Source organism: Marmota monax, unplaced genomic scaffold (genome assembly GCF_021218885.2).
Source record: "Marmota monax isolate L192 unplaced genomic scaffold, Marmota_monax_Labrador192_F-V1.1 WCK01_AAM20220418_F8-fsc00304, whole genome shotgun sequence".
NCBI classification, from domain to species: Eukaryota; Metazoa; Chordata; class Mammalia; order Rodentia; family Sciuridae; genus Marmota; species Marmota monax.
In genome coordinates, this window is record NW_026694168.1 from 342,591 (window position 1) to 355,324 (window position 12,734).

Below are 12,734 nucleotides of genomic sequence, written 5' to 3' on the forward strand. Positions count from 1 at the left end.
TTACCCATTCTCAATGGAGGTTATCTTTATCTAAAGAAAAAGTCAGCCCAGACATCTCTAAGTTTGTTCCCAGCACTAACATTCTATAATTTCACGATTCACTAGAGACTATCATAACACAGTGCAAGGAGTAGTATGTGCCCCTAGCTCCCAACTGCACTGTCCACTTTTTTTTTTCAGTCCTCTCCAGCTATGCTCCTGTAGACAGAAAGTCAGAGTGATAAAGTGGTTTAATTCCCCATGCAAATTAGCACAGCTCAGGGCCTAAAAGAAATCATGCAGTGGGCAGATAAAGAAAATTGGAAAGATGATCCACGACTCTACAATGTGTTGGTTTGGAGTAAATAATTTTCCCACATATTAAATGTGTAATCTCTATTAATTGAAGTAAAGAAAAATGGGGTATTTCAAGAAGTTATTTTGATATATATTTTTGATATATAATAAATAGATACATATATTTATTATTATAAATAAATGCATTCTTATTCCATTATTGTGAAGTTACTTATTATTGTTTGCTATATGCTGTTGTTATTAATGAACTATAACAGAATTGCTTCCAGTTATCACATACACATTTATGCATAACTGGCATATGTCATTTTAAATGGAAACTTTGTTTCATTATATTTAAGGGAAATTTTGGGTTGGTGAGGGTAGTTAGTTGTTGTGATTATATTCTAATAAGACCAATTAATCATCAAAGCATAACAGGATTCCTTAGTAATTAGGCTGGAACAAATCCCCAAAGTGCATGGAGATTCTTAGAAGGGTATTTTGAAACATCTATGCTGGGAACATTAAAATATCAAAAACAGAGCTCAATGAATTTCACCACCTGCTCTTACCTTAATTTTTCTACATTTTCCTGTACTGACATGTGTTTAGAATATATTTTTCTACTTCTGGTTTATGTTTTTTCCTGTCATAAAAGGAGTTCCTTTCAACATTCCTTCTGTTGTATAAACCAGATATCTAGATTCAACCTTGACCCTCCCTCTCTCAGTTCATACTTGCAATAGCTTACTGTATCTTACAATTGCACATTGTATACATCCACAATTTTATCTATGTCTCTTTCTTCTGCTTTTACTCTAGGTTAGGCTGATATTATCTTTTGCCTGGAGCAGTGTATGCCAAGCCCTAATTGACCATGAGTCTATATCACTAAAAACTTCTGAAATGTGTATATTTTATTTTTAAATTATACAAATAACCTTGTACTATTCTGTTTTTGACAATTAGAAAACAATAAAACAGTGAGCCCAGAAGGACACCCTACAAATATTTCAAGCACTACCTTTCTACACAGGTGGTATGGGTTTTATCATTTAGAGATTATATGCTTTCTTTGGGGGAACCACTAGCTTGGGTTCCTGAAACTGACACTTGATTAAAAAGCATTGGTCTTATTCTCTAGGAGGTGTAATACTTCTGAAATGTAAGAGTGTTTGCATCTTTCCCCAGTCAAAACATTTCTGTCTTCCTTTTCCCTGAGAATGATTACAAACCCCTGAAGATGCTTTACAAAGACCTTGTGTGAGATGACTGTTTACTTCTTATCCTACAGTTTCATATCTTGTTATTTCTGCATGTCCTTCCCCTGCCTCCCTACAAATATGCAGGTTGACTGGAAAGAGCTGTTTTGTGATTCTCTATGAGGGTGCTAGGTCTTTTTCTACGCACAAATACTTCGCATATTCATCAATTTTGCTTAAAACATTTTGTCCCTTTGGAGAAACTTCACCAACTTTATCTTTTTCAATCTTACTCATCCTTGTATTTTATTCATTGGGATTAGATGCTTCTCCAGCAATCTACCTTGGTGCATAAAACTCATTCTTATCTTAATTCATTCCCATATGTTTAATTATCAGTTTGTCTTTCACATTGGCTCACTAATTATTATACTTCACAGTAACAGAAATAGAACAGAGCTTAAATGAAATTTTTTTAAACCTCATTCTAAGATACTTTGATTCCTTGGGCCTAGGATAAAGCCCAGGGAGAGTGCATTTTAAAAGCACACACGTGATTCATATGTAGCTGTTTTCATTAGAAAGGATTCTTACTTACTGCTACATCTTCAACATCTTTTAGGATGCTGGCACATCGTAGGTGCTTTATAAATATATGTAAATAAATGAGAAATATCTGGCCTATAAGAAAAATAACTGATTTATAGCCAGAGGAAACAGTCAAGGTAAAATAAATAAATGAACAAACAAATAAGTAAATAATGGATGCATGGAATTTCAAGGGTTTCTGCAAAAACTCTCAAAACCAATTTGTCTTCTCCCAAAATGCAAGAACACTAGCATACTTTTAGTGGATGGGCTAACCTAAACATATCCAATCTGTAAAGCATCTAGTGGAGAAGTTTCTAGCTGGTATAAGTTGCTATTCATATATACGTTTTGGTAAAAGACAACAGAACTAGTTGTGTTAGAATGTAACTGGGTAGCAGAGATGAAGAGGTTTCATAGACTATATTAAAGGGTTTAGACTTCATTCTAAAGATGCCATCCTGATCCCTAAGGAATCTGACTTCAATCAGAACACTGACTTTTCATGTAGTGTAACAGATACCAAGTGTTCAGAAGCTGATCACTTTCTGCTGGCTTGGCCTCTACCCTATGCTTGATCTACAGTTGCTCTCTACTCTCACTGAGAAAATGAAAACTCTGTTCACTGGCAAATGCCACTATCACTAGAACCAAAACAAGCAAACAAACAAACAAAAAGAAGAAGAAGAAAGGCCTGTTCCAGCCATGTGGCTGCTACATCTTCCAAAGCTGTCTCTAAAGACTCCATGGCCACTCTCTGGGCTGCATTGTCCTGTACCCAAATTCATTTTTCTCCCATCTTTCACAAGGTGCTTATTGTTTGCTTGTTCCTTGTTGTTCTTGTTGTTGTTGTTGTTGTTGTTGTTGTGTGTAGTGGGGGATTCTTCTTTATCTCATTATCATACTTGGGATTTGAGAAAAATAATAAATAACACTGTTGTTATCTTCAAACTCATGGACAATTGGGAGACAAACAACATATGAGTAACATAACTAAAGGTCCAAATATCAGTTTTCTTATTTGTAAAAGCAAATTTAGAGACTGGGAGGCTTCAAGTTTTAGGGAAGACAGCTCACCTGCAGAATTAGCCTCATGAACCTGTCACACATTGAACCTGAAAACTGCAGGCATCTCTCCAAGAATTCACTTCCTGAAACCTACAGAAGAACAAAGAAGGCCATAGAGTATATGCTGCTGTGCACGCAGGAGATCCCAACAGTGGAAGTCAGAAGGGGCTGTGAGAGATGCCCTATAGCTCATCCCCAAGCTGAGTGCTCAGTGAAATCAGTCTGTGACCTAGAAAGGGGTAAATGCAATAGTGGGGCAGGGGTACAGACTTGGTTACTTTAAGTAATGTCCCTCTCTATGGGAACAGGACAGAGGAGTAAGTGATCTGCCCAATAAGCCTTAACTCCTCAATAAGCACCCATCACTTCCTTACTTTTAGTGTTAATTCTCTTTTCCCATAGCTGTCTCAGGTACCATATACTTATTTTCTCAGACTGATCTTCATGAAACTCATCAGTTGGAATTCATGTTATCAGCACCTCTAATGCCACTTTCAACTTTTTGTTCCATCACCTTCTGGTGAAAACTTGTGCTTTTTTAGGGGCTTTTCCCATGTATTTCTATCACTATCTAATTAGCACTTCTTATTGTTATCTTTATCTTTCATTAACTAAAAAAGTTCACACTTTGCTCCAGGTGTGTCTCTCCACACCTCCACCAGATACAATGCTATGAACTGAGCAATACATTGCATAATTTCTTCAGCCCACCTATTTATACCAGATCACAGCATGTGCACATCTCAGATGCACCATGAATACACATCATAAATGCACATATAGTTTAATCTCCAAAACCACTAACTGGGACCTCCTATTCTCTGAAATACTTCCCATGTTGCTCATGCTCATTGGATATTCCACCACATTTATCCCCTCTCAATCTTAAAATCCATCCTACCCTCCAGACTTAACCGCCTCTCCTTTTCAGTCTATAGGCAATGTTGCATCACTTCAAACACAATCTTAAAAATATCTTTAACTGCCTTTGCCTACTGTTCTCAGGTCACATCCACTGACAAAAACTCCGCATAATGAATGAGACTGTCTCTTTCTTCTATAGGTCTAATAAGTGCAATTAAAATATATCACACAATTGGAGAAAAGTTAATCCACAGACATGAATTTGTCCAAGCTCTCTATATTGTCTGGTAATGAATAGGATTAGACTTTTCAAGTTAATTTTCTCCTCTGTTAACCCAAAGTTGAATAATTACTAAGTGAAATCTGTAAAAATCAATCTACACACACACATGTGACAAGAAAAGAGGAATAGTTATGTTTTGTTTTTTTTATTGCCTCTATATTCTTATAATAATTCTTCCAAAGGTGAAGTTGCAGACAAACCCATTGTTGGAGACAGACTCTAGATTTCTCAGATTATTCCAGCTAGAAATTCTGCACTTAGTAAAAGCTCAGATTAATATCTATTTGAAATACTAAAGTTTTTTGTTTGTTTACAAATGACCAGCAAATAGGGGTAAAGAATTTCTTTATAAAGTCTAAATATGAATTTTTAAAAATTGGAAAAGATTCCATAGGCCATGACATATTAATAACTTATGCCATTACATTAGTGGCATTTAAGTTTTACTCTTTCAGTAGAATCTTCTAGATTATATTCTAATAATAGGCTCATACCACTTATGTTATAAAATAGCAATTAACTATATTAATATTTGAGTTACAGATATTTTCCAGACATTTTAGGGGGAAACAGAAATCAAAGATTAGATATACTTCTGAAAATGCAATGCAAAATAGATCACAGATGTGCAGTCAACAAACATTAATCCAAAATATAATCATCAAAAAGTAGATTAAGATCCAGCCATAATATTTACCTACTTTGTGGACTTGGATAGGTAATTTCAATCTGATTCTCAGTGACTCATTTCAACATATTGGTAAAGATACCACTCCACAAGATTATTTTAAGAATTATATGATTTAATATAGAAGAATTATCTTCTTGTAAACTATAAAGTTCTGCATAAAATTTAATTTTATTCAGCTGGTGGTGCACTCCTGCAATCACAATGACTCAGGAGGCCGAGGCAAGAAGATCTCAGGTTTCATGCTAGCCTCATCAATGTAGTGCGGCCCTAAAAGTCTTAGCAAGAGCCTGGCTCAAAATTAAAAATTAAAAAGAGCTGAAGCTACTGTCATCTGTAACTATAAAGAACAAATATTTTAAAATGGGGAAAAAGGGGCTGGGATGTGGCTCAAAGGGTAGCGTGCTTGCCTGGCATGCATGCGGCCCGGGTTGGATCCTCAGCACCACATACAAACAAAGATGTTGTGTCTGCCGAAAACCAAATATATATATATATATTAAAAAAAATTTTAAAAAAAATTTAAAATAGGGAAAAAAGGCAGAGGATGTGGTTTAGTGATTCATTGCACCTAGGTTTCAATCCACAGTACCATCCCCAAAAATTAATTTCATATTTTTACCACACAAAAATGTTATAAATAAAATAAATATTCTGTACATACACACACTCTCTCTCACACACACATACAAATATTATTTTTCTATTTATTATATATAAAATTCTGGGAAAGATTTCCTTTTCTAGAAATTTCAAATTCTCTCATGAAACAAAAATTGAGAGAAATACATATAAAAATATATATATCAAAGATTTTGTTATGGTTTGGATATGAGATGTCCCTCCAAAAGTGCTGTGCTGGTGCAGGAGGCAAAATGATGAGATTATAAGAACTGTAACCTAACCAGTGAATTAATCCATTTTATGGTTAATAATTTGAGTGGATTGCTGGGTGGAACTGTAGGCAAGTGGGGCAGGGCTGGAGGAAGTGGGTCATGGAATTGGGGATTATATATTTTTATTATATAATATTTTTCCTTTCTCTTTCCACCCTCTGTCTCTGATTCCAGTCTTTCATAAACTGAACCTTTTTTCTGCCACACCCTTCCACCATGACGCTCTGCCTCACAACAGGCCTAGAGCAATGGAGTCACCTAACCACAGACTGAATCTCTAAAACCATGAGCCCAAATAAATTTTTCTGCCTCTAAGTTGTTCTTGTCAGGTATTTTGATTGCAGCAATGAAAAGCTGACTAACACAATTTATTTTAGAAGATTAGATGCAATAAGTTAACAAATATAACTAAGTGAGTAACATAAGTTTAACCAAACATAGGCTAGATTGAAGTATAATAAAATCCTTAGTTCTTGGGGCTAATATGAAATATTGGTTCTTGTGTGTTTGTAAGAATCTACAAGGAGCTGATTTTGTTTGGTAGGCCTTAATGATTCATTTACTAATATGATATCATACACAAACTTAAGCTTATAGTTTTGTTTTTTCCAAGAAGCAATGAAAATAGTTAATATTATTGTTACCTGTCTCATTGTATGGATAACATTAGATAATATGTGTGAAAACTACAAAGCAATGTTTGAACATTAAATAATCACAAGAGATACAAGCAAAATGGCCAACTAGAGTCTCCTGGTCTCCTTCCTTTCCCACCCAGAAAAGTACATTTCAACCGAAATAACTAATGTACAACTCCAGAGAACAGCAAAGACACAGCAGAAATCCAAAGAGCACAGAAAACCAGGATGGCAGTACAGGTGGTAAGGGGGGGAAACATCTTGCCTCTGCACCATATCTTCTGAATTACAAGGACCTCAGAAACAAAAGGGACCCCAATAGCTTCTGTCTTCATCAGGACCCCTGCAATCTTCACTACAGGAGACTTCTGCATTCCTCCTGGGCTCTGGCTTTAAGTACAGCTGAGGAAGTTCCCTAAAGTTCACTCCTGAGCTACCTGCTAGGCTCAAGATACTACAGAGCTTCTGCTCTATTACACACCCTTCCAAAATTTTAATTTGTGTCTTGATATATATAATAAGAGACTCAAATTTGATTTCTTAGCAATAAGTGATAATTGGGGGCACACCCATGTATTTCTTCAAAATCATTATATTCAACAATTAGGATAAACATGTCAACTCATATGTTTTGAATATTTCATCAATATTCTAGAAGACATAAAAATCAATATCCATTCCTAGAATGAAAAAAAGAGCTGCCTTCTTGTTGGAGACCACTATAACAACATTCCTTCTTCAAATCTAAGTTTAATATGACAATAAAAGATTAAAGAATGCATCATTACAGTCACTAATCAGAAAAAAAATGGGTGCATAACTTTGGTATCTCACAGCATAGTAAATACAAATTAGATGTGAAAACTAAAAAAACACTGCAGAGAGAAACAAAATTCATACACCATAAGGACTCTGATATACTCATGGACAATAATCCAAAGACTGACAAAAGGATATAATGAATGGGCTCTGATGGATCTATGTTTACTCCATATTTTTCTATCACAGTATACTATTATTTTCACTTATATAAATAAGTCCATATATACTATTATTTTCACATATATAAATAAGTCCATATATGGTCCTTATTTTTATTTTAAATTTACAGATTATATCCTTGGAACAGTTTTATATCATATTTTGTAACTGGTAAGTTAAAATGATGATGTGATAATGATGGTTATGATCATGGTATTAACAATGATCAAAAAGACACCAACATTAATAAAAAATAATACCTACTATTTATTAAATGGAAGCTGTGCCCAATAGCCTAAGTTAATATTTACATTTTTATTATTAAAGTCAAGCTTTGCATATTCCAAAAGTGCTACACATTCAAACTTTCTAGGATATGGCTCAGTGGTAGAGCACTTGCCAAGCATGCTTGTGGCCCTTGATTTAATTCTCAGCTCATACTTCCTTACCAAAACAACAACAACAATGAAAAACTACTTATGGGCCCTTCAGTAGATGAATGGATAAAATAAAAATGTAGCACATATACCCAATGGAATATTACTCAGCAACAAAAGAGAATACAATCATGGCATTTGCAGGTAAACGGATGGAGTTTGGAGAAGACAAGGCTAAGTGAAGTTAGCCAATCCCAAAAAACCAAATGCCAAATGTTTTCTCTGATATAAGGAGGCTAATTCATAGTGGGGTAGGGAGGGAGAGCATGGGAGGAAAACACAAACTCTAGAAGGGCAGAGGGGTGAGTGGGGAAGGGAGGGGGCAGGGAAATAAAAATGATGGTGGAATGTGATGAACATCATTATCCAAAGTAGATGTATGAAGACACGAATTGGCATGAATATACTTTGTACACAACCAGAGATATGAAAAATTGTACTATATATGTGTAATAGGTATTGTAATGTATTTCATTGTCATATATTAAAAAATCAATAAAAAATAAAAAATTAAATAAAAAAAGAAAAACTACTTATGAATTTTTTTTCTTTTCAATATTGATATGTGAATTCAGATCCCTCTCAAAGATTTTACTCAATAATATTATGACTAGCTACAGTTGTTTATTAAAATGATTCTTTCTGCACAAGTGGTTTTAACATAAAGAATGTGTTAAGAACTTTGACTCTAAACTGCCCTGCTTTCAAAATATGATTTTCGTGAAGATGTCCTCTTTTTGCCAATAAAGAAGTTCAAATATAGCATATAAATATTTGTTCAGATAATCTTGGTTCTCTTTCATTATATTATTTAAGGTTACATTGGCTTAAATTAAAATATATGCACCATTGACAAAACTATAGTTCAGATTATGAAAAATACAATTAAAATTCATGTTAAAATTGCAAGGGTACTAAGAATATATTGTGTATGCAAAAAAAATCAAAGTATGAGAAATAAACCATAGAAAATTAGAGGCAGTCAAAATCTGGACTATCAATAGTAAAGTGTAGGGGCTGGAGATGTGGCTCAATCGGTACCGCGCTCACCTGGCACGCGTGCGGCCTGGGTTCGATCCTCAGCACCACATACAAAGAAAGATGTTGTGTCCGCCGAAAACTAAAAAATAAATATTAAAATTTTCTCTGTCTCTCTCTCTCTTTAAAAAAATAGCAAAGTGTTGTGGAATATCAAAAAGAAATACAATTATTTGTATATTTTATACAAAGATTTATGAATGTAGTAGGAAAATCAGGCCTATTTTCAAACAGTGATAGTTGAATTTCTGAATTTTTTACATTTCAATTTGTTTTGAAATACACATACAATGTTTGGTTTGAATGCACAGATTTAAAACTCATGAGTAAAATTTTTAAAACTGATTGTACATTCTCATCATGTGCTTATCCATGATTGAAAGGGGAAACTAGCAATCACTCTGCAGGGAACAACTACTGAATTCTATAACACTTTGATGTCATCATCTTCACATAATGTACACTTCACCAAAAAGCATGACGATAACCAGCTACTTCCAAAACATTAATCCAAGCAAAATTTAATATCACATCAATGTCTCTATCAAGATTTTACCATAGTGAAAATGAACATTAGTTGCTATAATAACCGAGAGCTACCTCACAATAATGAATTATTTCAAGCCTGCCACTTAAGCCATCCTCATCCTCATTAATAAACATTTGTAATTTTTAGATAGTATCTACAATAAGAGATGCTTAAAATAAGCAACCACCATTATCTGCCTAGTGTTATTTACATATTATAAGTTTTCAAGTTCCTTACTGACCCTGTTGACTTCCCAGCAGGATGGCAGTGTAAATACAGAGCTCTAATGATAACCTTTTCCATTTTTAATTAAAGTATCCAATCACATGGAAAAATTGTGCATTTTTCCTAAATATATGTGACGGAAACTCAACAGAGGTTGAGCTAAAACAATGGAGTTGGCAGTCATTAGCATATTAATAGAATTGAAACCAAGGAAGTGGATGAGTGAAGAGATATGAATTGGTTCAGAGATGTCAAGTAAGATAAGTGTCCAGTGAATTTTGAAACAACAATATCAGAGGTGACATTGTAAACACAATTTAGTCGAGTAGTGAGGGAAAAGGAGAGAGAAGGAGTGGTAGAGTGGCCAATTATATCTGGAAACGAACTCATTCAGTAGCAGGAACGGGATGCCAGTGGGCTGAAAGGAATTTATTTTTAACTTGCTTGTCTTTGAGGACAAGAAAAACTTGAACGTGTTTAAATGCTGACGTAGAGAGAGGGACTTGAAGCTAAAAAGAAGATGTGGGGCGGAGCACTGTGGCGCATGCCTGTAATCCCAGTGACTCAGGAGGTGGAGACAGGAGGATCACAAATTCAAAGCCAGAATCAGCAAGAGTGAGGCACTAAGCAACTCAGTGAGACCCTGTCTCTAAATAAAATACAAAATAGGGCTGGGGATGTGGCTCAGTGGTGGAGTGCCCCTGAGTTAAATCCCCAGTACAAAAAAAAAATAAAATAAAATGTGGGCTGTTTGACAGAGGCCCATGAGGATATATGAAGAGGTATGAATCCAGGGCACATTTATAGGAAGGACAAGGTAAGTATGACTACTTTGGGATTATACAACATAAACCTTAACGCAAAAAGTTTTGGAAGTGCTGATGTAGACTAGAAGGAATAAGACAGGTAGAAGGGAGACAAATGAAGAATGAGAAGACTGTAACTTCAATTTGAAAGCTTTTTGCTCGAGATCCTCATACCATCACTCCTAATGCCAGTTCTTCTTCCAGGTCTGTTACTCCCCACACCAGTTTCTCCCCAAGCCTGTCATTCCCCAAGTCAGTTTTCCTAGACCTCTTACTCCCAAATTAATGGGAAATCTATGAATCTTCACTCAAAATCTTAAAATTACTGGAAATTCATTAACTGTGCACTGTTAGTCAGCCGACTAACACATGTGTCTTTAGGATAGATTGAGCAAAGGGAGATACAAAACCTATAATATAGAGTACCTTCCTGTTATCTTCATCAGATAAGAGGCATGTCAACCTAAGGATCCCGAGAACTGCCAGACCACCAATAACTGTCTTGTGATCACCAGTGCCGCGTCCGGCCAAGGGAGCCGAGTCCGGCGAGGGACGGCGAGGTTAAAAGACACACAGGACACCAAGGTTCTTCATCCAGGAGTCAATAATCTTTATTGCTAACACACCTTTTTTTATACCCCAAGCAGCAGAAGTGGAAAACTACCCAAAAGCAGGAGGGAGGGGGGAGAAATTTAGTTTCAACATCTATTATTGTCAGGTACCGAAACCTCCCTTAACAAGAAGTCCATCAGACCAGAAAAGGTCAAGGCATTCCCGTGGGATACATATGTCTCAGACGGACAAGCAGGAACAGAAAAACCGCAAGTTCGCCATGGCCTTGTGAGCTGGCCACACTGGCATGCAGAACAAACTAGTGGAGGTAGGGCTCCAGGGGCCAAGGTGGACCTGTTGCCAACAACCAGGTTGATGTCATCCCTATATTCCTTCCCAAGCCCACTTCTCACCAAGTTTTCTAGAAAAGAACCTGAAGTCCCCAAAGCACATCTCACTCTCAAGGTAAGCTTCATTTTTCTTTAAATGTTCATTCCTTGCTTTCCTGGATAGATCTTTGTGCCTCTGTCTGATATGCCTTGAAATTCCCTTCTGTGGCATTTACCTGTCATCATTATTTGAGTTTCCCCTCTTTGGGACCTCTTAAGAGCCCCACCCAATGACAATACTAAGAAAATTGGTAGAAATTTTATAATAGTAGAAGATTATAAAGTATTTCTGTCAGTCCTAAAGCAATCATATAGATGGAAAAAATAGGTACAGAGAAAATCTGAGAAACAGAATTAAGGAATGTTGCTTAAGAGAAGTTGTTCAGAATCTTTTCTATCACTCTTCCTTTATGGATGCTATCACCAAGAACTCGGGTGTTAGCATTTTGTTAAGTTGGAGAAATCTGATTGCTCTGTTTCTTAGGAAAGAGAGAAAGATAGTATAAAGTCTCTTGATCTAGTCACCATCTATTCTCATAGCTTTAAGCACCAGCTCTGTGGATATAGTCTGACAACTTTATCTCCAATCCCAAACTCTCTGCACTTAAGCATCTTATCTTAACATAGTTTCCACATGGTATTTATTACCTGCAGCATGTCCTATTCTTCCATCCACCTTTTTCTTTTCCATTAAAATCCCCACAATCTATCCAGGTACATAAATCAGAATCTTAGAAGATATCTTTTACCTGTTCCTCCCCTTTACCCCTCATTTATCCTACCAAGTCCTGAAAATTCTACTCTACATATACATATGTCAAAACTTCTATTTTTCTCCATTTTTACTGTCATTTCCCTAAATCAAGCCACTATCATTACTCAGCTGGATTCCTATAATTTCTTTGTTCTTTGTTTCCATTGGGCCGGGTTTTATTCTCCATAGAGGAAGCAGCTTCGGGGATCTTTTGATAATTAAAAATCTCTTCATGACCCACTGAACAAACTCCATGAAGGCAATACATTCTTTTTGCATTTATAATGAAGTATGAGTGACTCCACATAGTCTACAGGTTGTGTAGGTTGCTCAGACAGTATATCATATTTCTATTATCCCCTCTACTATTTGCTTCTCACATAAACCTTTAATGACTGAGAGAGAGCAGGGTTTAGGTTTGTTTTATTAATTATTATATGCATGTATTGTCTAACACAGTGACTGGCACATTGTGATAATAATAAACATTGAATGATTCAGTGAGTGGTAGCTTGCT